This window comes from Geotrypetes seraphini, chromosome 8, assembly GCF_902459505.1.
Source record: "Geotrypetes seraphini chromosome 8, aGeoSer1.1, whole genome shotgun sequence".
Lineage (NCBI taxonomy): Eukaryota > Metazoa > Chordata > Amphibia > Gymnophiona > Dermophiidae > Geotrypetes > Geotrypetes seraphini.
In genome coordinates, this window is record NC_047091.1 from 59,213,258 (window position 1) to 59,238,180 (window position 24,923).

Sequence of the window (24,923 nt, forward strand, 5' to 3'; positions counted from 1 at the left end):
CCTGGAAACATAAGAATTCTAAGCTGTAATGATCATTTAAAGATTTCCATTCAGGGAACCCCACCTGAATAGCCTGCTTCAATTGCAACCACTTATAACTTTGTTTTTTATTCAGACCATATTTATGTTGCAATTGTGAAAATTTAAGCATCTTATCATTATCAATTACTTCCGTTAATGATCTTATACCTGCTTTAATCCAATCTTTCCAGACAACCTTAAACCCGCCTATTTGTATCTTGGAATTTACCCAAATAGTCTGTTGTTTCGATTTTAAAATAGAATCAGTAGTTAATTTGTCTACAAACCTTAATGTTTTCCAAGTATCCATTAATACTCTATTGTCCTTACGTATTCTAGGCACCTTTATACCAAGCAAAAGATCAAGCCTAAGTGGAAAGATAAGTGATCTCTCCACTCTTAACCACTCTGGTAATTGTTCCAAAAGCTCTGGGAGGACCCAATACATACCTTGGCGCATGATATAGGCCTGATGATACCTATAAAAATTGGGAAAATTTACCCCACCCTCCTTAATTGGTCTTTGCAAAGACACTAAAGCCACTCTTGCAATTTTACCCAGCCAAATAAATTTAACCAGAATACTATTTAATTTTTTATAGAAAGACCCCTGAAAAAACACTGGTATAATTCCCAATTGATAGCAAACCACAGGCAAAATCATCATTTTAACAGTTTGTACTCTTCCCCACCAGGACAAATGTAAAGGATTCCATTGCTCACACAATTCTGTAACTTTTTGTAATAAAAATTTTTCATTTATTCTTATTGTCTCTTCAAGTGTTTTATTCAGCCAAATACCTAAGTATTTTATTCCATCCTCTTTCCATATAAAAGGGAAAGTATCAAGTATACCTTTTGTACAATGCACATTTAAAGGTAAAATCTCTGATTTAGTCCAATTTATTTTGTATCCTGAGAATTTTCCAAATGTATCTATGACCTTCAGTAGACATGGGATTGTTGTTTCCGGATTCCTCAAATGAAGCAAGATGTCATCTGCATAAGCAGATATTTATATTCCACTCCAGCACATGGAATACCCTGTATGTCCTTTGCCTGTTGAATAGCTATTAATAAGGGTTCAAGAACTATATCAAAGAGCAAAGGAGATAATGGACAACCTTGTCTAACTCCCCTCTGCAACTTAAAAGCATCCGAAAAATTATTATTTATATATAAGCGAGCAGTTGGGGAGCTGTACAATGCTTGTATCATTTGTATAAATCCGGATCCAATACCAAACCATTCCATAGCTTGATACATGAAACTCCATTCTACATGATCAAAAGCCTTCTCAGCATCTAGTGAAACCGAAAAAGCCGGATCATTAATTTGTTTTGTTAAATAATACATCTGAAATGCCAGTCTAGTATTATTAGAAGAGTGTCTTTGAGCAACAAATCCAGTTTGATTCATTCCTATTATATGCGGAAGAGCTTTAGCCAATCTTAATGCTAAAATCTTAGCTAATAATTTACCATCTACATTTATTAAAGATATAGGCCTGTAGTTTGAAACCAATGTTGGATCTTTATTTGGCTTTGGCAAAACAATAGTTAAAGATTCTGCCATAGTGCCTGATATACAACCTTTATTCAGTTGATCCTGATATAATTTTAATAAATACGGTAATAGGGAAATTTGAAATTCTTTATAAAACTCTACTGTAAATCCATCTCCACCTGGAGCGGTCCCAATTCTAAGGGATTTCAATGCCATTTGTAACTCTTTTAATGATATAGGTTTATCTAAACTTCTTTTTATATGATCAGGAACCTTAGGACCTTCAACTAAACTCAAAAAATCCATCCCATCTTTCTCTTTATTTAAATAAGACTCCGAAGAATACAATGACTTATAATATTTTAAAAATTGTTTTAATATATTTCCAATTTGAGAATGAGAATTTCCTAACTCATCTTTAATTATGCTTATTTTCTCCTTCCTTTTCTTTGCTTTTAAATAATTTGCCAATAATCTTCCAGCCTTATTTGCACTACCATAATACACCATCTGCTGAGCAAAAATATCTTTCCTTACTAACCCAGAGGAAATTTCATTATATTCACATTTTTTTTAAACAATATTTGAAATGTCTCCTGTTCCCATTTATTAACCAATTTTAATTCCAAATTCTTAATTTCTTTTTCCAAATTCACATATTGTTTTCTTAACAGTTTCTTTTTATATGCAGAATATGATATAATTTGTCCTCTCATAGTTGCTTTGAAAGCATCCCATAAAATTCCAATCGAAATTTCCTCTAAATCATTAAGTCTAAAATATTCATTTATTTTATTTTGAAATTCTGTGCAAAATTTAGAATCAGCAAGCAATGTATTATCAAACCTCCATACAGGTTTGGAATTATCTAGATCTACTAAATTAACTTCTATCCATATACCACCATGATCAGATATTACTATTGGTTCTATGTCAGCTTTTATAACTTGCTGTACCATCTGATCTGAAACAAAAATATAATCAATTCTTGAGAACGATTGATGAACATGTGAACAAAATGTAAATTCCCGATCATTAAAATGAAGAATACGCCATATATCTTTTAAATTACATACTTGTACCAAATTATCTAATCCCATTGATTTCATTATTCTACTAGGCTTTTTATCCATTATTGGATCTATAACAGCATTGAAATCCCCAGCCACCACTAAATTAGTAGTAGCCAGTGGTAAAACTAATTGTTGTAGAGATTTAAAGAATTCACTTTGATTCGAATTAGGTGCATATATATTTAGTAACGCCATTGTATTACTGCCCATGCTCATGTCAACAAGTAACCACCTTCCTTGAGGATCTGCCTTAACCATATTAAATGTTGCTGGACATTTTTTATTAATCAATATTGCAACTCCTGCCTTCTTTTTTACCGCTGGTGCAAATAAACATTGTTTTATCCACTTATTTGTCAGCTTCATAGACTCTGTTCCAGACAAATGTGTCTCTTGCAAGAAACATATATCTATATTTTGTTGTTTAATATATTCCAATACCTTTTTCCTTTTTATAGGGTGATTAAGGCCATTTACATTTAAAGAAAAAATTTTAAAACCCATTTTACAAATAAAATATAAAATTCATATATAATCCACTCAAACATAAAATATACATTTTTTTCTTTTTTCTTAAACCAATATATGAGTCTCCTCCCCTCCCCTCTTTCCCCATCCCCCCTATTCCCATCTCCCACTCTCCCCTCCCCTAACACAAATGCAAACTTCGAAACGCACATATTACTGAGCAAAAATATACTCCCCACAGGCAATAACATACTCATTTTTCTTTCTCTAATCTTTCAAACAACCAACACTAAATTCTCCTGCAGTCAATCCATTCTTCAATACCCTAAATACCCATATTTACTATAATTCTTTATTATATACTTCCCCTCTCATTCAAATTTCCAAACATTCTTCCATCCTATACCTCTAATATATTTATAAAAGTATATACCCAATATTTCGGAAACCATTTCTTACAATATATACCCCCCAAGATTAATATTATTATTTTATTTTATTTTTTAACCTAAGTTTCTCACAACTTCAATGGAACATCCTATAATATTCATTTTTTTTTTATCCTTACATCAAAAGAAGGATCAAACATTTCAACCAAGCAGACCTCATATTTTTTAAAACTCTCATTAATTTTCATTGCATCTTCAATCTATTACAGTCTATTCGCCATTCTGCACAACTGTAACACTTGTATATCTTCATCCTGCTGTTTCAGTCTCTTATTCCATCTTCTTGCAGATTGCTATTTCACCTTTCTCCAATAAAGTAGTTTTGCAACATCATCCTTATATCTCAGTCAATTTCAGATGCAAATTGTAAATCTAAATAATGCTCAAGTCATTTCCATCAGTCTATCTTCACATCTTCTTCTCTTTACATCAATAGTCTTTTGTATTTTTCATCTTATTATATTCTAAGTTCCCACATTTCTCCAATGCAGCATTTCTGTGTCCTCATATTATTATCTCAGTCACGCTCAAATGCAAATTATAAACTTACATTAAGAAACCATCCAAATCTTATAATTGTTCCTCATATTTTTTTCTCTTCCTATATGCTCCATCCCTCTTCTTACCTTGTCAAAATCTTCTTTTCTTCTTTTCTTATTGTCTCTTTAAAATTTTCATTTCTATTCTTTAAATCTTGTTTGAAATGTTGATCCCCCTTAAATTTAACTGCAACAATTTTCTAGAAAATATTTTTCTCCTTTTCTATTTTTTTTTTTTCCACTTTTTCCTTCTTTATAAAATATCTTTCCATTTTCACTCAAAAATATAAACCAAAAATAATCTAAGTATATTATTTATTACATTTTCTAAATACTTTCATGAAACCATAGGCAAATTATATTGATCTAGAAATTCCTGTAATTTGCCTGCTTCTTCAAAATTATAAGTTTTATTCTCATAAGTTACCCTCATAATAGCAGGGTATATCAATCCATATCTTGCTCCCATTGCTCTCAGTTTAGGTCTTAAATCCAAAAGCTGTTTTCTTTTGTAGGCTGTAGCTTTTGCAAAGTCAGGTACTATAAAGATCTTAGAATCCTGGCATTTAAGATCCTTATTTGTTTTAGCCAGTTTTATAATCTCTACCACCTGCTGATGTCTTAGCAGCTTAAAGATTATTGGACGGGGACCCTTCTGACTATTTGATCTTTTCATTGGTATCCGATGTGCTCTTTCTATCTCCAAAGGAAAAGAACTTTTAAATGGCAAGATCTTTGGGATAAAATTAGTCACAAATTGAATAGGATCATTCTGCTCAATCCCCTCAGGTATCCCAATCAGACGCAAATTATTCCTTCTTTCACGATTTGATAAGTCTTCAAAATCTTTTTTCAACGCCTCTATTTCTCTGTGATCTTTTTTACACACCAGCATCTCTGCCTCAGATTTCTCAGCATGCTTTTCTAACTGCTCAATTTTGAAGTAAACTGCCTGCATTCTATTTGTCAGACTCTCTATTTCCTCCTTCACAACTTTTATATTTTTAGCGTTATCACTTACTATTTCTTTAATTTTCTGAAGTTCATTCATCAAATCACTGTTATCAATTTCTTCCTGAGGCAACGGGACCGCTGTCGGGGATACCGAATCAATTTTTGTTCTTTTTTTACTTCCTGCTCCTGAATTCACCGGATTACTTTTACTAGTTTTACCCGAAGCCATTTCTTACTTCAATTCTCTCTTTTCCTTCACTTTTCTTTAATTTTAACTGCCAAAATCTTAATAAAATTTGCCTGTCACAACAGAGCTAATCCTCTACCCAGCCATCTTCGTGTGCTGCAAAGTTCTAGAATTCGGGAAATGGATTTTTAACAAAATATGTTAAATTAATGTAAGATATATTCTGATACACTATAAAATTCAAAATATGCTACTTTGCGTTTTCTTCATCCCACCCCCTCTCTAATTACTTTTGCATGCTAATTTTTCTAGGTTCCTAGATTAAGTCTTAAATATTCACAGATCCAGGCCAGTCACACCTGAGACTCTAGCTGGCTTTATCTTCAAGCAACTTCCAAGTGCAATTGCACTCCTGCAATGAATAAGCTCTTACTTCAGACCTTGCTGTTGCGAAATAGACTTTAAACAAAGTATGTACAATTAACATTGTGATACACTATAAAATTCAAAATATGCTACTTTTTATTTCCTTCATTCCATCCATTTCTCTGATTACTTTTACATGCTAATTTTTCCAGGTTCCTATCTCCCATCTTCAACATAAACAGAGTCAGGCCAGATGCACCGGAGACACAAGCTGGCTTCTTCAAGCTGCTTACTTCTGCAATTGCACTCCTGCATTGAATACGCTCTTACTTCAGACCTTGATTTTGGGAAATGGACTTTTAACAAGTATGTAAAATTAATCTATGATTCATTTTGAAACATTGTAAAAATTCAAAATATGCTACTTTGTGTTTTCTTCATTCCATCCATTTCTCTGATTATTTTTACATGCTAATTTTTCCAGGTTCCTGCCTCCCATCTTCAGCATACACAGAGCCAGGCTAGATGTACCGGAGATACAAGCTGGCTTCTTCAAGCTGCTTTCTTCTGCAATTCCAATCCTGCATTGAATACGCTCATACCGCAGACCTTGCTTTTGGGAAATGGACTTTTAACAAAGTATGTTAAAATAATGTAAGATATATTGTGATACACTATAAAATTCAAAATATGCTACTTTGCATTTTCTTCATCCCACCCCCTCTCTGATTACTTTTGCATGCTAATTTTTCTAGGTTCCTAGCTTCAGTCTTAAATTTTCACAGATCCAGGCCAGTCACACCTGAGACTCTAGCTGGCTTTATCTTCAAGCAACTTCCAAGTGCAATTGCACACCTGCATTGAATAAGCTCTTACTTCAGACCTTGCTGTTGCGAAATAGACTTTAAACAAAGTATGTACAATTAATATACAATACATTGAGATACACTATAAAATTATAAATATGATACTTTGTGTTTCCTTCATTCCATCCATTTCTCTGATTACTTTTACATGCTAATTTTTCCAGGTTCCTATCTCCCATCTTCAACATAAACAGAGTCAGGCCAGATGCACCGGAGACACAAGCTGGCTTCTTCAAGCTGCTTACTTCTGCAATTGCACTCCTGCATTGAATACGCTCTTACTTCAGACCTTGATTTTGGGAAATGGACTTTTAACAAGTATGTAAAATTAATCTATGATTCATTTTGAAACATTGTAAAAATTCAAAATATGCTACTTTGTGTTTTCTTCATTCCATCCATTTCTCTGATTATTTTTACATGCTAATTTTTCCAGGTTCCTGCCTCCCATCTTCAGCATACACAGAGCCAGGCTAGATGTACCGGAGATACAAGCTGGCTTCTTCAAGCTGCTTTCTTCTGCAATTCCAATCCTGCATTGAATACGCTCATAACGCAGACCTTGCTTTTGGGAAATGGACTTTTAACAAAGTATGTTAAAATAATGTAAGATATATTGTGATACACTATAAAATTCAAAATATGCTACTTTGCATTTTCTTCATCCCACCCCCTCTCTGATTACTTTTGCATGCTAATTTTTCTAGGTTCCTAGCTTCAGTCTTAAATTTTCACAGATCCAGGCCAGTCACACCTGAGACTCTAGCTGGCTTTATCTTCAAGCAACTTCCAAGTGCAATTGCACTCCTGCATTGAATAAGCTCTTACTTCAGACCTTGCTGTTGCGAAATAGACTTTAAACAAAGTATGTACAATTAATATACAATACATTGAAATACACTATAAAATTATAAATATGATACTTTGTGTTTCCTTCATTCCATCCATTTCTCTGATTACTTTTACATGCTAATTTTTCCAGGTTCCTATCTCCCATCTTCAACATAAACAGAGCCAGGCCAGATGCACCGGAGACACAAGCTGGCTTCTTCAAGCTGCTTACTTCTGCAATTCCAATCCTGCATTGAATACGCTCATACCGCAGACCTTGCTTTTGGGAAATGGACTTTTAACAAAATATGTTAAAATAATGTAAGATATATTGTGATACACTATAAAATTCAAAATATGCTACTTTGTGTTTCCTTCATCCCACCCCCACTCTGATTAGTTTTGCATGCTAATTTTTCTAGGTTCCTAGCTTCAGTCTTAAATATTCACAGATCCAGGCCAGTCGAACCTGAGACTCTAGCTGCCTTTATCTTCAAGCAACTTCCAACTGCAATTGCACTCCTGCATTGAGTACGCTCTTACTTCAGACCTTGCTATTGCGAAATAAACTTTAAACAAAGTATGTACAATTAACATTGTGATACACTATAAAATTCAAAATATGCTACTTTTTGTTTCCTTCATTCCATCCATTTCTCTGATTACTTTTACATGCTAATTTTTCCAGGTTCCTATCACCATCTTCAACATAAACAGAGCCAGGTCAGATGCACCGGAGGCACAAGCTGGCTTCTTCAAGCTGTTTACTTCTGTAATTGCACTCCTGCATTGAATACGCTCTTACTTCAGATCTTGATTTTGTGAAATGGACTTTTAACAAGTATGTAAAATTAACCAATGATGCATTTTGAAACACTGTAAAAATTCAAAATATGCTACTTTGTGTTTTCTTCATTCCATCCATTTCTCTGATTATTTTTACATGCTAATTTTTCCAGGTTCCTGCCTCCCATCTTCTGCATACACAGAGCCAGGCTAGATGTACCGGAGATACAAGCTGGCTTCTTCAAGCTGTTTCTTCTGCAATTCCAATCCTGCATTGAATACGCTCATACTTCAGACCTTGCATTTGGGAAATGGACTTTTAACAAAATATGTTAAATTAATGTAAGATATATTGTGATACACTATAAAATTCAAAATATGCTACTTTGTGTTTCCTTCATCCCACCCCCTCTCTTATTAGATTTGCATGCTAATTTTTCTAGGTTCCTAGCTTCAGTCTTAAATATTCACAGATCCAGGCCATTCGAACCTGAGACTCTAACTCGCTTTATCTTCAAGCAACTTCCAAGTGCAATTGCACCCCTGCATTGAATAAGCTCTTACTTCAGACCTTGCTGTTGCGAAATAGACTTTAAACAAAGTATGTACAATTAATATACAATACATTGTGATACACTATAAAATTCAAAATATGCTACTTTGTGTTTCCTTCATCCCAACCCCTCTCTGATTAGTTTTGCATGCTAATTTTTCTAGGTTCCTAGCTTCAGTCTTAAATATTCACAGATCCAAGCCAGTCGAACCTGAGACTCTAGCTGCTTTTATCTTCAAGCAACTTCCAAGTGCAATTGCACTCCTGCATTGAATAAGCTCTTACTTCAGACCTTGCTGTTGCGAAATAGACTTTAAACAAAGTATGTACAATTAATATACAATACATTGTGATACAATATAAAATTTAAAATATGATACTTTGTGTTTCCTTCATTCCATCCATTTCTCTGATTACTTTTACATGCTAATTTTTCCAGGTTCCTGCATCCCATCTTCAGCATACACAGAGCCAGGCTAGATGTACCGGAGATACAAGCTGGCTTCTTCAAGCTGCTTTCTTCTGCAATTCAAATCCTGCATTGAATACGCTCATACCGCAGACCTTGCTTTTGGGAAATGGACTTTTAACAAAGTATGTTAAAATAATGTAAGATATATTGTGATACACTATAAAATTCAAAATATGCTACTTTGTGTTTCCTTCATCCCACCCCCTCTCTGATTAGTTTTGCATGCTAATTTTTCTAGGTTCCTAGCTTCAGTCTTAAATATTCACAGATCTAGGCCAGTCGAACCTGAGACCCTAGCTGCCTTTATCTTCAAGCAACTTCCAACTGCAATTGCACTCCTGCATTGAGTACGCTCTTACTTCAGACCTTGCTGTTGCGAAATAAACTTTAAACAAAGTATGTACAATTAACATTGTGATACACTATAAAATTCAAATATGCTACTTTTTGTTTCCTTCATTCCATCCATTTCTCTGATTACTTTTACATGCTAATTTTTCCAGGTTCCTATCTCCCATCTTCAACATAAACAGAGCCAGGCCAGATGCACCGGAGACACAAGCGTGCTTCTTCAAGCTGCTTACTTCTTCAATTGTACTCCTGAATTGAATACGCTTTTACTTCAGACCTTGATTTTGGGAAATGGACTTTTAACAAGTATGTAAAATTAATCTATGATGCATTTTGAAACACTGTAAAAATTCAAAATATGCTACTTTGTGTTTTCTTCATTCCATCCATTTCTCTGATTATTTTTACATGCTAATTTTTCCAGATTCCTGCCTCCCATCTTCAGCATACACAGAGCCAGGCTAGATGTACCGGAGATACAAGCTGGCTTCTTCAAGCTGCTTTCTTCTGCAATTCCAATCCTGCATTGAATACGCTCATACTTCAGACCTTGCTTTTGGGAAATGGACTTTTAACAAAATATTTTAAATTAATGTAAGATATATTGTGATACATTATAAAATTAAAAATATGCTACTTTGCGTTTTCTTCATCCCACCCACTCTCTGATTACTTTTGCATGCTAATTTTTCTAGGTTCCTAGCTTCAGTCTTAAATATTCACAGATCCAGGCCAGTCACACCTGAGACTCTAGCTGGCTTTATCTTCAAGCAACTTCCAAGTGCAATTGCACTCCTGCATTGAATAAGCTCTTACTTCAGACCTTGCGGTTGCGAAATAGACTTTAAACAAAGTATGTACAATTAATATACAATACATTGTGATACACTATAAAATTCAAAATATGATACTTTGTGTTTCCTTCATTCCATCCATTTCTCTGAATACTTTTACATGCTAATTTTTCCAGGTTCCTGCTTCCCATCTTCAACATACACAGAGCCAGGCTAGATGCACCGGAGGCACAAGCTGGCTTCTTCAAGCTGCTTACTTCTGTAATTGCACTCCTGCATTGAATACGCTCTTACTTCAGACCTTGATTTTGTGAAATGGACTTTTAACAAGTATGTAAAATTAACCAATGATGCATTTTGAAATACTGTAAAAATTCAAAATATGCTACTTTTTGTTTCCTTCATTCCATCCATTTCTCTGATTACTTTTACATGCTAATTTTTCCAGGTTCCTGCCTCCCATCTTCAGCATACACAGAGCCAGGCCAGATGCACCGGAGACACAAGCTGGCTTCTTCAAGCTGCTTACTTCTGCAATTCCAATCCTGCATTGAATACGCTCATACCGCAGACCTTGCTTTTGGGAAATGGACTTTTAACAAAGTATGTTAAAATAATGTAAGATATATTGTGATACATTATAAAATTAAAAATATGCTACTTTGCGTTTTCTTCATCCCACCCACTCTCTGATTACTTTTGCATGCTAATTTTTCTAGGTTCCTAGCTTCAGTCTTAAATATTCACAGATCCAGGCCAGTCACACCTGAGACTCTAGCTGGCTTTATCTTCAAGCAACTTCCAACTGCAATTGCACTCCTGCATTGAGTACGCTCTTACTTCAGACCTTGCTGTTGCGAAATAAACTTTAAACAAAGTATGTACAATTAACATTGTGATACACTATAAAATTCAAATATGCTACTTTTTGTTTCCTTCATTCCATCCATTTCTCTGATTACTTTTACATGCTAATTTTTCCAGGTTCCTATCACCATCTTCAACATAAACAGAGCCAGGTCAGATGCACCGGAGGCACAAGCTGGCTTCTTCAAGCTGTTTACTTCTGTAATTGCACTCCTGCATTGAATACGCTCTTACTTCAGATCTTGATTTTGTGAAATGGACTTTTAACAAGTATGTAAAATTAACCAATGATGCATTTTGAAACACTGTAAAAATTCAAAATATGCTACTTTGTGTTTTCTTCATTCCATCCATTTCTCTGATTATTTTTACATGCTAATTTTTCCAGGTTCCTGCCTCCCATCTTCTGCATACACAGAGCCAGGCTAGATGTACCGGAGATACAAGCTGGCTTCTTCAAGCTGTTTCTTCTGCAATTCCAATCCTGCATTGAATACGCTCATACTTCAGACCTTGCATTTGGGAAATGGACTTTTAACAAAATATGTTAAATTAATGTAAGATATATTGTGATACACTATAAAATTCAAAATATGCTACTTTGTGTTTCCTTCATCCCACCCCCTCTCTTATTAGTTTTGCATGCTAATTTTTCTAGGTTCCTAGCTTCAGTCTTAAATATTCACAGATCCAGGCCATTCGAACCTGAGACTCTAACTCGCTTTATCTTCAAGCAACTTCCAAGTGCAATTGCACCCCTGCATTGAATAAGCTCTTACTTCAGACCTTGCTGTTGCGAAATAGACTTTAAACAAAGTATGTACAATTAATATACAATACATTGTGATACACTATAAAATTCAAAATATGCTACTTTGTGTTTCCTTCATCCCAACCCCTCTCTGATTAGTTTTGCATGCTAATTTTTCTAGGTTCCTAGCTTCAGTCTTAAATATTCACAGATCCAAGCCAGTCGAACCTGAGACTCTAGCTGCTTTTATCTTCAAGCAACTTCCAAGTGCAATTGCACTCCTGCATTGAATAAGCTCTTACTTCAGACCTTGCTGTTGCGAAATAGACTTTAAACAAAGTATGTACAATTAATATACAATACATTGTGATACAATATAAAATTCAAAATATGATACTTTGTGTTTCCTTCATTCCATCCATTTCTCTGATTACTTTTACATGCTAATTTTTCCAGGTTCCTGCATCCCATCTTCAGCATACACAGAGCCAGGCTAGATGTACCGGAGATACAAGCTGGCTTCTTCAAGCTGCTTTCTTCTGCAATTCAAATCCTGCATTGAATACGGTCATACCGCAGACCTTGCTTTTGGGAAATGAACTTTTAACAAAGTATGTTAAAATAATGTAAGATATATTGTGATACACTATAAAATTCAAAATATGCTACTTTGTGTTTCCTTCATCCCACCCCCTCTCTGATTAGTTTTGCATGCTAATTTTTCTAGGTTCCTAGCTTCAGTCTTAAATATTCACAGATCTAGGCCAGTCGAACCTGAGACTCTAGCTGCCTTTATCTTCAAGCAACTTCCAACTGCAATTGCACTCCTGCATTGAGTACGCTCTTACTTCAGACCTTGCTGTTGCGAAATAAACTTTAAACAAAGTATGTACAATTAACATTGTGATACACTATAAAATTCAAATATGCTACTTTTTGTTTCCTTCATTCCATCCATTTCTCTGATTACTTTTACATGCTAATTTTTCCAGGTTCCTATCTCCCATCTTCAACATAAACAGAGCCAGGCCAGATGCACCGGAGACACAAGCTGGCTTCTTCAAGCTGCTTACTTCTTCAATTGTACTCCTGAATTGAATACGCTTTTACTTCAGACCTTGATTTTGGGAAATGGACTTTTAACAAGTATGTAAAATTAATCTATGATGCATTTTGAAACACTGTAAAAATTCAAAATATGCTACTTTGTGTTTTCTTCATTCCATCCATTTCTCTGATTATTTTTACATGCTAATTTTTCCAGATTCCTGCCTCCCATCTTCAGCATACACAGAGCCAGGCTAGATGTACCGGAGATACAAGCTGGCTTCTTCAAGCTGCTTTCTTCTGCAATGTTGAAATTGGGACATTAGACCATCTTTTATTCTTTTGTCCACTCATCTTAAAATTCTGGAAATCAATTTGGCCTCAAATTAATAGGATGTTAGAAAACCCAATAGCATTGACATATGATACTATATTATTTGGAACAACAATGAGAAAAAAAAGTCAAATATCATCAAATAATAACAAACTATTGTTTATTTTAACTGGAATAGCAATACAACAAATTACATTTAATTGGAAAAGACATGACAGATTAAATTACACTTTCTGGTGGAATTCTGTTTGTCATATATATAAAATGGAACTTACCATAGCAACACAAAAAGGATATATTAATAAATTTCAAAAGATATGGAGACCATTAACAGATTTTTGTAATGAATAATTAACTTTTCCCAAGATAAAAATTTGATTAGAAGGGAATGGGGTGGGATTTTATTTTTGGTTTTTACACACTATATCAATGTTGAATGAATTTACAATAAAGTTGTTTTTAAATATTATTGATTGAACGGGAGGGAGGGAAGGGGGATTAATACATTTAAAAGAAATGATAAAAATTTAGAATTACTGCATAATATTATAAATTTTGTATAAAATCAATTTTCTAAAAAATGTTAAACTTGATAATAATAAGTGTGTTTATCAAGTGTACATGTTTAAATTTCTAATAAGTATATTTGAAACACTTGTTGTAACAAAAGAAAATGAATAAAGATTATTAAACCAATCCTGCATTGAATACGCTCATACTTCAGACCTTGCTTTTGGGAAATGGACTTTTAACAAAATATTTTAAATTAATGTAAGATATATTGTGATACATTATAAAATTAAAAATATGCTACTTTGCGTTTTCTTCATCCCACCCACTCTCTGATTACTTTTGCATGCTAATTTTTCTAGGTTCCTAGCTTCAGTCTTAAATATTCACAGATCCAGGCCAGTCACACCTGAGACTCTAGCTGGCTTTATCTTCAAGCAACTTCCAAGTGCAATTGCACTCCTGCATTGAATAAGCTCTTACTTCAGACCTTGCGGTTGCGAAATAGACTTTAAACAAAGTATGTACAATTAATATACAATACATTGTGATACACTATAAAATTCAAAATATGATACTTTGTGTTTCCTTCATTCCATCCATTTCTCTGAATACTTTTACATGCTAATTTTTTCCAGGTTCCTGCTTCCCATCTTCAACATACACAGAGCCAGGCTAGATGCACCGGAGGCACAAGCTGGCTTCTTCAAGCTGCTTACTTCTGTAATTGCACTCCTGCATTGAATACGCTCTTACTTCAGACCTTGATTTTGTGAAATGGACTTTTAACAAGTATGTAAAATTAACCAATGATGCATTTTGAAATACTGTAAAAATTCAAAATATGCTACTTTTTGTTTCCTTCATTCCATCCATTTCTCTGATTACTTTTACATGCTAATTTTTCCAGGTTCCTGCCTCCCATCTTCAGCATACACAGAGCCAGGCCAGATGCACCGGAGACACAAGCTGGCTTCTTCAAGCTGCTTACTTCTGCAATTCCAATCCTGCATTGAATACGCTCATACCGCAGACCTTGCTTTTGGGAAATGGACTTTTAACAAAGTATGTTAAAATAATGTAAGATATATTGTGATACACTATAAAATTCAAAATATGCTACTTTGTGTTTTCCTTCATCCCACCCCTCTCTGATTAGCTTTTGCATGCTAATTTTTCTAGGTTCCTAGCTTCAGTCTTAAATATTCACAGATCCAGGCCAGTCGACACCTGAGACTCTAGCTGGCTTTATCTTCAAGCAACTTCCAACTGCAATTGCACTCCTGCATTGAGTACGCTCTTACTTCAGACCTTGCTGTTGCGAAATAAACTTTAAACAAAGTATGTACAATTAACATTGTGATACACTATAAAATTCAAATATGCTACTTTTTGTTTCCTTCATTCCATCCATTTCTCTGATTACTTTTACATGCTAATTTTTCCAGGTTCCTATCACCATCTTCAACATAAACAGAGCCAGGCTAGATGCACCGGAGACACAAGCTGGCTTCTTCAAGCTGCTTACTTCTGTAATTGCACTCCTGCATTGAATACGCTCTTACTTCAGATCCTTGATTTTGTGAAATGGACTTTTAACAAGTATGTAAAATTAACCAATGATGCATTTTGAAACACTGTAAAAATTCAAAATATGCTACTTTGTGTTTCCTTCATTCCATCCATTTCTCTGATTACTTTTACATGCTAATTTTTCCAGGTTCCTGCCTCCCATCTTCAGCATACACAGAGCCAGGCCTAGATGCACCGGAGACTACAAGCTGGCTTCTTCAAGCTGCTTACTTCTGCAATTCCAATCCTGCATTGAATACGCTCATACCTCAGACCTTGCATTTTGGGAAATGGACTTTTAACAAAGTATGTTAAATAATGTAAGATATATTGTGATACACTATAAAATTCAAAATATGCTACTTTGTGTTTCCTTCATCCCACCCCCTCTCTGATTAGTTTTGCATGCTAATTTTTCTAGGTTCCTAGCTTCAGTCTTAAATATTCACAGATCCAGGCCATTCGAACCTGAGACTCTAAGCTCGCTTTATCTTCAAGCAACTTCCAAGTGCAATTGCACTCCTGCATTGAATAAGCTCTTACTTCAGACCTTGCTGTTGCGAAATAGACTTTAAACAAAGTATGTACAATTAATATACAATACATTGTGATACACGTATAATAAATTCAAAATATGATACTTTGTGTTTCCTTCATTCCATCCATTTCTCTGATTACTTTTACATGCTAATTTTTCCAGGTTCCTGCTTCCCATCTTCAACATACACAGAGCCAGGCTAGATGCACCGGAGACACAAGCTGGCTTCTTCAAGCTGCTTACTTCTGTAATTGCACTCCTGCATTGAATACGCTCTTACTTCAGACCTTGATTTTGTGAAATGGACTTTTAACAAGTATGTAAAATTAACCAATGATGCATTTTGAAATACTGTAAAAATTCAAAATATGCTACTTTTTGTTTCCTTCATTCCATCCATTTCTCTGATTACTTTTACATGCTAATTTTTCCAGGTTCCTGCCTCCCATCTTCAGCATACACAGAGCCAGGCCAGATGCACCGGAGACACAAGCTGGCTTCTTCAAGCTGCTTACTTCTGCAATTCCAATCCTGCATTGAATACGCTCATACCGCAGACCTTGCTTTTGGGAAATGGACTTTTAACAAAGTATGTTAAAATAATGTAAGATATATTGTGATACACTATAAAATTCAAAATATGCTACTTTGTGTTTCCTTCATCCCACCCCCTCTCTGATTAGTTTTGCATGCTAATTTTTCTAGGTTCCTAGCTTCAGTCTTAAATATTCACAGATCTAGGCCAGTCGAACCTGAGACTCTAGCTGCCTTTATCTTCAAGCAACTTCCAACTGCAATTGCACTCCTGTATTGAGTACGCTCTTACTTCAGACCTTGCTGTTGCGAAATAAACTTTAAACAAAGTATGTACAATTAACATTGTGATACACTATAAAATTCAAATATGCTACTTTTTGTTTCCTTCATTCCATCCATTTCTCTGATTACTTTTACATGCTAATTTTTCCAGGTTCCTATCACCATCTTCAACATAAACAGAGCCAGGTCAGATGCACCGGAGGCACAAGCTGGCTTCTTCAAGCTGTTTACTTCTGTAATTGCACTCCTGCATTGAATACGCTCTTACTTCAGATCTTGATTTTGTGAAATGGACTTTTAACAAGTATGTAAAATTAACCAATGATGCATTTTGAAAAACTGTAAAAATTCAAAATATGCTACTTTGTGTTTTCTTCATTCCATCCATTTCTCTGATTATTTTTACATGCTAATTTTTCCAGGTTCCTGCCTCCCATCTTCTGCATACACAGAGCCAGGCTAGATGTACCGGAGATACAAGCTGGCTTCTTCAAGCTGTTTCTTCTGCAATTCCAATCCTGCATTGAATACGCTCATACTTCAGACCTTGCATTTGGGAAATGGACTTTTAACAAAATATGTTAAATTAATGTAAGATATATTGTGATACACTATAAAATTCAAAATATGCTACTTTGTGTTTCCTTCATCCCACCCCCTCTCTTAATAGTTTTGCATGCTAATTTTTCTAGGTTCCTAGCTTCAGTCTTAAATATTCACAGATCCAGGCCATTCGAACCTGAGACTCTAACTCGCTTTATCTTCAAGCAACTTCCAAGTGCAATTGCACTCCTGCATTGAATAAGCTCTTACTTCAGACCTTGCTGTTGCGAAATAGACTTTAAACAAAGTATGTACAATTAATATACAATACATTGTGATACACTATAAAATTCAAAATACCTCCTACAGTCACACTCGAAGCATTATGGGACTTGGTGGTGAATTTGGGAAATTCATTAAATCCTCAAATAAAAAGTTTGGATAAAGAATTAAAAGAACAAAAGGAAGAAATAAAAGTTTTAAAGCAGGATATGTTACAATTTAAAACAGAGACACAAGATACAAATAAGGAGTTAATATTATTAAAACAAAATCAAGATATGTTGGTAAAAGATAATATATTACTCAGGAAGAAGTTGGAAATGCAGGAGAATAATGGTCGAATAAATAATTTGAGATTTATAAATTTTACAAAGATCCTGTCAACTTCTCCCAGAGAAATGGTGAAAAGATATTTCATGGAAATTTTGGAAATTCCAGAAAATTCCTTACCTCCTCTTACAAGAGTGTATTACTTACCTGCTAAGCCCCAATTCAAAGAAGAAAACATGGAGGAACCCCGGGAGAGGTCATTGGACATTTCAGCAATATTGGAACAATCAGATAGAGAGTTGGCGGTTCCAGCTACTCTCTTGTTGTCTGTGGCTTTGGCTCCAGACAAGGATTGGATATTAAAACTTTTCTTTAAAAATAGGTCTAAAGACTTCCTGGGGCAACATATTCAGATTTTCCCTGATGTCTCTAGAGAGACTCAAAAAAGAAGAAAAGAATTTTTAATTTTAAAACCTGGAGTGACTCAAATAGGGGGTAGTTTTTTCTTGAGATATCCATGTAAATGTGTAGTGAGATACTTATCATTGAAATATATATTTACAGAGCCATCTCAATTGGTTAGTTTTCTCTCAATGAAACGTCTTGAAAAAGGAATAACAACGTAATAAACGCCTAAGTGAAATTAGTTTCCTGCACTTCAGTTAGACAAGGATTTTTCTTACTTAATTAATTTGAAGTATATAAGTTCTGCTCTTAATAATGGATTCAATAATATTGAGGACTAGTGCGAGAACAGCTAATTTGATATTTCCTTGTAGCAATATTATGTTTGGAATTTAAGTTTAATATGTAGTTTGATCTCACTTTTCTGTACAAGATGTATATGCTTGGTAATATTGTAAAATGTTATAAATAAAATAATAAAAAAAAATAAATAAATAAAATTCAAAATATGCTACTTTGTGTTTCCTTCATCCCAACCCCTCTCTGATTAGTTTTGCATGCTAATTTTTCTAGGTTCCTAGCTTCAGTCTTAAATATTCACAGATCCAAGCCAGTCGAACCTGAGACTCTAGCTGCTTTTATCTTCAAGCAACTTCCAAGTGCAATTGCACTCCTGCATTGAATAAGCTCTTACTTCAGACCTTGCTGTTGCGAAATAGACTTTAAACAAAGTATGTACAATTAATATACAATACATTATGATACACTATCAAATTCAAAATATGATACTTTGTGTTTCCTTCATTCCATCCATTTCTCTGATTACTTTTACATGCTAATTTTTCCAGGTTCCTGCCTCCCATCTTCAGCATACACAGAGCCAGGCCAGATGCACCGGAGACACAAGCTGGCTTCTTCAAGCTGCTTACTTCTGCAATTCCAATCCTGCATTGAATACGCTCATACCGCAGACCTTGCTTTTGGGAAATGGACTTTTAACAAAGTATGTTAAAATAATGTAAGATATATTGTGATACACTATAAAATTCAAAATATGCTACTTTGTGTTTCCTTCATCCCACCCCCTCTCTGATTACTTTTACATGCTAATTTTTCCAGGTTCCTATCTCCCATCTTCAACATAAACAGAGCCAGGCCAGATGCACCGGAGACACAAGCGTGCTTCTTCAAGCTGCTTACTTCTTCAATTGCACTCCTGAATTGAATATGCTCTTACTTCAGACCTTGATTTTGGGAAATGGACTTTTAACAAGTATGTAAAATTAATCTCTGATGCATTTTGAAACACTGTAAAAATTCAAAATATGATACTTTGTGTTTCCTTCATTCCATCCATTTCTGTGAATACTTTTACATGCTAATTTTTCCAGGTTCCTGCTTCCCATCTTCAACATACACAGAGCCAGGCTAGATGCACCGGAGACACAAGCTGGCTTCTTCAAGCTGCTTACTTCTGTAATTGCCCTCCTGCATTGAATACGCTCTTACTTCAGACCTTGATTTTGTGAAATGGACTTTTAACAAGTATGTAAAATTAACCAATGATGCATTTTGAAATACTGTAAAAATTCAAAATATGCTACTTTTTGTTTCCTTCATTCCATCCATTTCTCTGATTACTTTTACATGCTAATTTTTCCAGGTTCCTGCCTCCCATCTTCAGCATACACAGAGCCAGGCCAGATGCACCGGAGACACAAGCTGGCTTCTTCAAGCTGCTTACTTCTGCAATTCCAATCCTGCATTGAATACGCTCATACCGCAGACATTGCTTTTGGGAAATGGACTTTTAACAAAGTATGTTAAAATAATGTAAGATATATTGTGATACACTATAAAATTCAAAATATGCTACTTTGTGTTTCCTTCATCCCACCCCTTCTCTGATTAGTTTTGCATGCTAATTTTTCTAGGTTCCTAGCTTCAGTCTTAAATATTCACAGATCCAGGCCAGTCGAACCTGAGACTCTAGCTGGCTTTATCTTCAAGCAACTTCCAACTGCAATTGCACTCCTGCATTGAGTACGCTCTTACTTCAGACCTTGCTGTTGCGAGATAAACTTTAAACAAAGTATGTACAATTAGCATTGTGATAAACTATAAAATTCAAAATATGCTACTTTTTGTTTCCTTCATTCCATCCATTTCTCTGATTACTTTTACATGATAATTTTTCCAGGTTCCTATCTCCCATCTTCAACATAAGCAGAGCCAGGCCAGATGCACCGGAGACACAATCTGGCTTCTTCAAGTTGCTTACTTCTGTAATTGCACTCCTGCATTGAATACGCTCTTACTTCAGACCTTGATTTTGTGAAATGGACTTTTAACAAGTATGTAAAATTAACCAATGATGCATTTTGAAACACTGTAAAAATTCAAAATATGCTACTTTTTGTTTCCTTCATTCCATCCATTTCTCTGATTACTTTTACATGCTAATTTTTTCCAGGTTCCTGCCTCCCATCTTCAGCATACACAGAGCCAGGCCAGATGCACCGGAGACACAAGCTGGCTTCTTCAAGCTGCTTACTTCTGCAATTCCAATCCTGCATTGAATACGCTCATACCGCAGACCTTGCTTTTGGGAAATGGACTTTTAACAAAGTATGTTAAAATAATGTAAGATATATTGTGATACACTATAAAATTCAAAATATGCTACTTTGTGTTTCCTTCATCCCACCCCCTCTCTGATTAGTTTTGCATGCTAATTTTTCTAGGTTCCTAGCTTCAGTCTTAAATATTCACAGATCCAGGCCAGTCGAACCTGAGACTCTAGCTGCCTTTATCTTCAAGCAACTTCCAAGTGCAATTGCACTCCTGCATTGAATAAGCTCTTACTTCAGACCTTGATGTTGCGAAATAGACTTTAAACAAAGTATGTACAATTAATATACAATACATTGTGATACACTATAAAATTATAAATATGATACTTTGTGTTTCCTTCATTCCATCCATTTCTCTGATTACTTTTACATGCTAATTTTTCCAGGCTCCTGCCTCCAATCTTCAGCAATACACAGAGCCATGCCAGATGCACCTGAGACACAACCTGGCTTCTTCAAGCTGCTTACTTCTGTAATTGCACTCCTGCATTGAATACGCTCTTACTTCAGACCTTGATTTTGTGAAATGGACTTTTAACAAGTATGTAAAATTAACCAATGATGCATTTTGAAACACTGTAAAAATTCAAAATATGCTACTTTTTGTTTCCTTCATTCCATCCATTTCTCTGATTACTTTTACATGCTAATTTTTCCAGGTTCCTGCCTCCCATCTTCAGCATACACAGAGCCAGGCCAGATGCACCGGAGACACAAGCTGGGTTCTTCAAGCTGCTTACTTCTGCAATTCCAATCCTGCATTGAATACGCTCATACCGCAGACCTTGCATTTGGGAAATAGACTTTTAACAAAGTATGTTAAAATAATGTAAGATATATTGTGATACAATATAAAATTCAAAATATGCTACTTTGTGTTTCCTTCATCCCACCCCCTCTCTGATTAGTTTTGCATGCTAATTTTTCTAGGTTCCTAGCTTCAGTCTTAAATATTCACAGATCCAGGCCAGTCGAACCTGAGACTCTAGCTCGCTTTATCTTCAAGCAACTTCCAAGTGCAATTGCACTCCTGCATTGAATAAGCTCTTACTTCAGACCTTGCTGTTGCGAAATAGACTTTAAACAAAGTATGTACAATTAATATACAATACATTGTGATACACTATAAAATTCAAAATATGCTACTTTGTGTTTCCTTCATTCCATCCCATTCTCTGATTACTTTTACATGCTAATTTTTCTAGGTTCCTAGCTTCCAGTCTTCAACATATCACAGAGCCAGGCCAGATGCACCTGAGACACAAGCTGCTTATCTTCAAGCTGCTTACTTCTGTAATTGCACTCCTGCATTGAATACGCTCTTACTTCAGACCTTGATTTTGGGAAATGGACTTTTAACAAGTATGTACAATTAATATACAATACATTGTGATACACTATAAAATTCAAAATATGATACTTTGTGTTTCCTTCATTCCATCCATTTCTCTGATTACTTTTACATGCTAATTTTTCCAGGTTCCTGCATCCCATCTTCAGCATACACAGAGCCAGGCTAGATGTACCGGAGATACAAGCTGGCTTCTTCAAGCTGCTTTCTTCTGCAATTCAAATCCTGCATTGAATACGCTCATACCGCAGACCTTGCTTTTGGGAAATGAACTTTTAACAAAGTATGTTAAAATAATGTAAGATATATTGTGATACACTATAAAATTCAAAATATGCGTCTTTGTGTTTCCTTCATCCCACCCCCTCTCTGATTAGTTTTGCATGCTAATTTTTCTAGGTTCCTAGCTTCAGTCTTAAATATTCACAGATCTAGGCCAGTCGAAGCTGAGACTCTAGCTGCCTTTTATCTTCAAGCAACTTCCAACTGCAATTGCACTCCTGCATTGAGTACGCTCTTACTTCAGACCTTGCTGTTGCGAAATAAACTTTAAACACAGTATGTACATTTAACATTGTGATACACTATAAAATTCAAATATGCTACTTTTTGTTTCCTTCATTCCATCCATTTCTCTGATTACTTTTACATGCTAATTTTTCCAGGTTCCTATCTCCCATCTTCAACATAAACAGAGCCAGGCCAGATGCACCGGAGACACAAGCGTGCTTCTTCAAGCTGCTTACTTCTTCAATTGCACTCCTGAATTGAATATGCTCTTACTTCAGACCTTGATTTTGGGAAATGGACTTTTAACAAGTATGTAAAATTAATCTATGATGCATTTTGAAACACTGTAAAAATTCAAAATATGCTACTTTGTGTTTTCTTCATTCCATCCATTTCTCTGATTATTTTTACATGCTAATTTTTCCAGATTCCTGCCTCCCATCTTCAGCATACACAGAGCCTGGCTAGATGTACCGGAGATACAAGCTGGCTTCTTCAAGCTGCTTTCTTCTGCAATTCCAATCCTGCATTGAATACGCTCATACTTCAGACCTTGCTTTTGGGAAATGGACTTTTAACAAAATATTTTAAATTAATGTAAGATATATTGTGATACATTATAAAATTAAAAATATGCTACTTTGCGTTTTCTTCATCCCACCCCTTCTCTGATTACTTTTGCATGCTAATTTTTCTAGGTTCCTAGCTTCAGTCTTAAATATTCACAGATCCAGGCCAGTCACACCTGAGACTCTAGCTGGCTTTATCTTCAAGCAACTTCCAAGTGCAATTGCACTCCTGCATTGAATAAGCTCTTACTTCAGACCTTGCTGTTGCGAAATAGACTTTAAACAAAGTATGTACAATTAATATACAATACATTGTGATACACTATAAAATTCAAAATATGCTACTTTTTGTTTCCTTCATTCCATCCATTTCTCTGATTACTTATACATGCTAATTTTTCCAGGTTCCTATCTCCCATCTTCAACATAAACAGAGCCAGGCCAGATGCACCGGAGACACAAGCTGGCTTCTTCAAGCTGCTTACTTCTGTAATTGCACTCCTGCATTGAATACGCTCTTACTTCAGACCTTGATTTTGTGAAATGGACTTTTAACAAGTATGTAAAATTAACCAATGATGCATTTTGAAACACTGTAAAAATTCAAAATATGCTACTTTTTGTTTCCTTCATTCCATCCATTTCTCTGATTACTTTTACATGCTAATTTTTCCAGGTTCCTGCCTCCCATCTTCAGCATACACAGAGCCAGGCCAGATGCACCGGAGACACTAGCTGGTTTCTTCAAGCTGCTTACTTCTGCAATTCCAATCCTGCATTTAATACGCTCATACCGCAGACCTTGCTTTTGGGAAATGGACTTTTAACAAAGTATGTTAAAATAATGTAAGATATATTGTGATACACTATAAAATTCAAAATATGCTACTTTGTGTTTCCTTCGTCCCACCCCCTCTCTGATTACTTTTGCATGCTAATTTTTCTAGGTTCCTAGCTTCAGTCTTAAATTTTCACAGATCCAGGCCAGTCACACCTGAGACTCTAGCTGGCTTTATCTTCAAGCAACTTCCAAGTGCAATTGCACTCCTGCATTGAATAAGCTCTTACTTCAGACCTTGATGTTGCGAAATAGACTTTAAACAAAGTATGTACAATTAATATACAATACATTGTGATACAGTATAAAATTATAAATATGATACTTTGTGTTTCCTTCATTCCATCCATTTCTCTGATTACTTTTACATGCTAATTTTTCCAGGTTCCTGCCTCCAATCTTCAGCAATACACAGAGCCATGCCAGATGCACCTGAGACACAAGCTGGCTTCTTCAAGCTGCTTACTTCTGTAATTGCACTCCTGCATTGAATACGCTCTTACTTCAGACCTTGATTTTGTGAAATGGACTTTTAACAAGTATGTAAAATTAACCAATGATGCATTTTGAAACACTGTAAAAATTCAAAATATGCTACTTTTTGTTTCCTTCATTCCATCCATTTCTCTGATTACTTTTACATGCTAATTTTTCCAGGTTCCTGCCTCCCATCTTCAGCATACACAGAGCCAGGCCAGATGCACCGGAGACACAAGCTGGCTTCTTCAAGCTGCTTACTTCTGCAATTCCAATCCTGCATTGAATACGCTCATACCGCAGACCTTGCTTTTGGGAAATGGACTTTTAACAAAGTATGTTAAAATAATGTAAGATATATTGTGATACACTATAAAATTCAAAATATGCT